The sequence below is a fragment of the Anser cygnoides genome, chromosome 2, assembly GCF_040182565.1.
Source record: "Anser cygnoides isolate HZ-2024a breed goose chromosome 2, Taihu_goose_T2T_genome, whole genome shotgun sequence".
Lineage (NCBI taxonomy): Eukaryota > Metazoa > Chordata > Aves > Anseriformes > Anatidae > Anser > Anser cygnoides.
The window spans coordinates 123,236,199-123,241,176 of NC_089874.1; the positions used below are offsets into that span (position 1 = coordinate 123,236,199).

A 4,978-nucleotide genomic window follows, 5' to 3' on the forward strand; every position below is an offset into this window, starting at 1 on the left:
CTGCGTATGTTCACAAAGGCTGTGGTGGCACAAACATCCCCTCTCCCCACTTCCCTGTCCCTAAATTTTCTCTCCATTGTCAGATCTGTTTGTTCTTCGCCACTGGTGGCAGCAGCAGCAGGGAGCGCTTGGGCAGAGGAGGCCTCATGGAAAAGCAGCTGTTTTGGGCTTCATGCTGTTTAATCCTTTCCAGAAATGGGCTCTTCTCTCATTTTTTGATGCTGTTTCTGTCATTCATGAAGCCAAACCAATGGTCACATTAAATCTTGGGAGGAAAAAGAAAGAAATCCTAGCAGAGACATAGGCAGGCAAATAAATTAAGAAACAATGCCCAGAAGAGAGAAACAAGTGAGATGCTCTTTTTAAATTTCTAATGAAGCATTGCAATTGGTCTGCTTCGTGTGACGTGACCTACCTGAGCTCTGGATGTGCTGGAGCCAGCAGAGGTGCCCAGCACATGGTGTGTGGCTGAAGGGAAGGTATCACTGCGTTGCTCACTGCACTGAGGCCAAGTGCTCCGTGTCACCTGGTGGAGTGCACGTGGCCATTGGGCACCACTTCCCTGTACCATGGGGCTGCATCCGTCCATGAGCATGTGGAGCATAGCATCTCCCAAAGAGAAACAACATGCTCCAGAGTCAGGAGTTTTCTCACGTGTCTTTAGTTGCTCTGGTGTTTAGAGACCAAGAAACAGCTCCCACTGGGTGCACAGTCCCAACCCCTTTTCCAGAAAGTGGCCGGCATCTGTTGCCTTGCTGCAAGAGACTTCACAACAATCAGACAGCGTTACTTCTGCTGGTGAATGCTGCTGCTGCTTTGTTGTGCTGTTTGGCATGAGTCTTTGCTTACACATGTGTGTAAACACCGTGTCACTTAGGGGCTTTGTGACCTGGGCAAAGTTTTCTGGTTTCTAAGATTCAGGGTAGCCTTTCTGGTCATTTCTGGGGAGAATGATCTGAATTTGAGGTGGAAAAAAAAAAAAAAAAAAAAAAAGGTTTTTGTATTAGCACAACTCTGCTTTGTGAAAATACAGGAGATGTTTCATTTTCATTCCAGTGAAGGATGAAAACAAATTCCAAAACCTCCCAAGTCATCATGAAGCAGAATTGCTCTTCTCTGCCTGGCTCTTGGCATTGTATTATGAGATAAGTTGCTCTTCAGCTCCTGGTATTTAGGAATTGACTTTTATCTGAAACCATAAAACTTTGTATGCTTCACAAGCTTGCAGCCTATCCTTGAAGGTGATGCTATTATAAATCTCGTTCATTTTGAGCCTTTCTAAGCTCCGTGAGTGATTCTGTGGCTCAGATATTAGAGGAACATATTCAAGAGCCAAAGAAGCAACAAAATTAATTTTCTTTCCAAAGCTGAATTTCCAAAATGAGGGATGGGAAGGTATGCGCTATTGTAAAAAAAAAAAATATATATATATATATATAAAGCAAAATGATGCATTTAAATTCAGTTGTAGTTATGTCTTACTGATCAAAACATGTTTTCCTCTGAAATGGTATGCATTTGTCTTGGGGCCACAGAACTTCAGTGGTTTTCTTCAGAGTCTAATAGTATCTTTTAAAATGTTATTGGAAATTCTACATCATTTGGAGCAGAGCAGAAGAGAAATATAAAAAGCAAAAGACTAAGAGCTAAAAGTGATTTTGCTTGACTCTTCCAGATATTTGGGCTTTCTGCACGAGTCCTGCTTTCTCCTTTGTTCCTTTCAGTCACTGACCTTCAAACCTCCAGCGCTTACTCAAAGCAGGTTGCTATATGTTGCTATAAGCACTGATCAGTCAAGCTTTCCCTACCTGTTCAAATACTCTAATTAAATATGTGGAACTGATTACTGAAATGGCTTGGTAAAAATTAAAATTAAAATAATTAAAAAAAACCCCACATAACACTTCAGCAGTTTCCTAAGACTGCCCTTCAATTTCTACAAAAGAAGGAAAAAAAACCCTGCTTTTTAACACCAGGCAAAATCGTACATGTTGCAATCACTGTCTGAAATGGTAGTACGAAAAAAAAAAAAACAAACAAACCACAAACAAACAATAGGGAACTGGGATGGAAGGAAAGGATCATCAGTTCAAATATCAAAACACTGAGGCTGGTAGGGAGATTTTTTCCTTTAGAACATGTTACGACAACCACATGAAGATATTTGATACCCAGGAAAACCCCTTATAGTACTGCTGAAGCAATGCTGCAACTGGATGTCTCTTGTCCCTTCCTTTGCTCAGCAAACAGCACAAGTGAAACCAGGGGGGTGCTCTGCCTGCAAATAAAATAGTCATGCTGACTGAGTAACAACTCAGAGAGCTTTCGTTTTGAAGGAGCACACAACCAAACCCAGGGTGGGCCAAGTCAGCTGTGAGAAAAATGGCAAGCAACAGGCATCCTTCACTGCCTGCCCCTGACCTTCTGGAGAGAGAAGCACAATGTACGGTCGTCTGCTCTGATATTTTCCACCTTTACTAGATACTCTGTGAAAAAATAGGCCTCTGAGAAACTGAGTTGTTTTGTAACTTTTCTTCAAGATAATGCTATAAGCCATGAAATACAGCAAGAACACACTGGAAATCTTACTGTACAGGGTATAGAATAGTTCCACTCCAATCTACTTGGTATTTGAATTTATCTTTTAGCCAGTAGTTATTTTTCACTGTTTAGGAATCATCTATCTCCCACATATTGTGAGCAAGTGCAACTCTAATATATCACAGCTTCTCATTAAAAAATTGTCTTTCATAGAAGGGCAGTTCTGAAGATGAACTGCTTAAAGTATCCTAAGCCTTCCTTCAAAATGCAAAAGCAGTCTGACAGAGCTAATAACAGTTTTTCTGAACTCACCGATAAAACAATTAATGTCTTTCTTCATTCACAGCTATTTTCATCCCATTAAATGCTGGGGAATCTAATTTTCCTTAGCTTTTCCTAGCTAGAATGACTTCTGTGAAATGACACGCAACATCAAGTATTGCATTTACATTCCGCTCTTTGATGTCTGTGAAGATGGTGATCCCAAGAAAGTGTCACATTTGCAATATTCGTTCAAGTGTGTGTAGCAATAAAATTAAAGTAAATACACTTACATTACATTCCACTACAGTTGACTTAGTCTGATATTGGTTCCAAAGATTTTTTTTTTTTCTCAGGCAAAGCTAATTTCTTCATTTGTTCCATTTTACGTGGATGAATTTAATTCTTATGAACAGGAGGAAAAACTAGCAATGGTAGATGAAGTTTAAGGAAAGCTTGTATCAAGCAAGGACAGCCGGGAAAGCCTCAGCACTCTCTGTATTTAGTCTTCAAGAAATTCCCTGCCAGACTGAATGATGAACTAGTCTGAGACTCTTCAACTGCAGGCTGATGGGAACATCTGTGTTGCTTGGTGATACAGCACCTCAGAGAAACAAGGAGGCAGAGGAGGAAAGTTAATTACTCAGAATTACAGCCCCATTAAGATGTATTTTATAAAAAGCACGCCTTGCCTGATCCCTTTCCAATGAGCATCCATTCACAAAGTACCCCAGAATTTAAAAAGGAGATGTAATCAGAAACCATGGGAAGGGACCTCAAACAGGCCACCACCTTGGTTTTGCCAGCATGTGTCTCAGGGTGCCTCTGACTTCCTCCAAACGAGTGAACTCAGACTTGTTTCCCCCTTAAGAGTGGCCTCACTTCTGAAGTCCTTCCCATGTGAAGAGTCCCACTAGTGAAGAGATATAAAAGAAAACATAGAGAAACAGCGAGGAGGAAACTGTTCCCTGAAGAGAGAGGGAAGAACCAAAGAAATCCTTCGAAGAGAGCATAAACCTCTCCACAGTCCTATCGAATTGTTATTTCAGCTTCTAACAGGAAAAAAATTATTATGCCCAGGTGGACCTTGTTTTAGCATCAGTGCCTTTAAAGACAAAGGCAGACCCACAGATTCAGCTATTGCACTGGATTTCATTTCATTTAATTTCCAGAGCATCCTAGCCAGCCTGAGCCAGGACTCATGACTTATATTCCTTCATTACTGAAAGAAGAAAATGACCAAAAAATAGAAAAGATATTGTTAAAAAATCCTTTGTTATTGATGGTGGCTTATCTTTTAATGCTGTATTCGCTTGTAGCTGTTGTGCCACATGATTTATTAGGATGTTCATGTTTTTGTCTTTTTCTTTCATATTTTATCTTATTTAGAAAAGATGCAATTTAAAGTTCACTCTTGCTGAAGGCATATACTGGTACAGTAATTGACAAACCAAATGGAAAACACACTTCTATTTCAGACTGTCAATCTGATGAAATGAAAACTAGTTAATACCTTGTGGTATTAATGTCATGTGTCATCAAAAGACCACATAGGAAGCATGAGAGAGGGTGGCTACATGATTACAATTCTTCACAGAGGCACATGTGATCGCTAACATTGTTTTTAGGTATAAACATAATTAAACCATTTGCTAGAATAATCCTTAAACTAGTAAAGACAATAGTTAATTTCACAAAGGGGTAAAATAACAGAATCTATGATTTTGGCATTCAAGGATGCCTGAGAAAAGGATTTACTTTATTACATATATATATATATATAAATTATTTCCCTCTCTTCATTTTTGATAAATCTGATATCTATTAATCTAGTACATAGATTCCCTTGGAAAATAATAAAAAAAAAATGTCCCATTAGTTAAGCACCTGGCCATGTGATATGTTTTCCATGTTGCTTTAGAGAGAAAAAGAACAGATTTTTTTTTTCACTTCTGTGGGTTGTAGAATCAGGATTTGTTTTAGAAAGTTTTTTTTTGTGGGTTGTAGAATCAGGATTTGTTTTAGAAAGTTTTTTTTTTTTGCTTTGTTTTTTTTTGAATAATAATGTCTGCTGATCAGAGCTGTTAATACTTTATTTTCCAATTTTTAAGGTAATTTAGGAGACACCCTTAAAATGGAGAAAATTTTGGAAGGAAAGTCTATCCTCAGGTCATGT

General features: G+C 38.8%; 1 long non-coding RNA gene across 1 annotated transcript; it reads right to left on the reverse strand.

Moving 5' to 3' along the window:
* Positions 1 to 527: 527 nt before the first annotated feature.
* Positions 528 to 4,083, reverse strand: LOC106039031 (uncharacterized). The gene is made up of 3 exons (XR_001208987.3): positions 3,685 to 4,083; positions 3,096 to 3,406; positions 528 to 941 (listed from the first exon to the last, which is right to left on the reverse strand). It is a non-coding gene; the product is annotated as an uncharacterized lncRNA (long non-coding RNA).
* Positions 4,084 to 4,978: the final 895 nt, after the last annotated feature.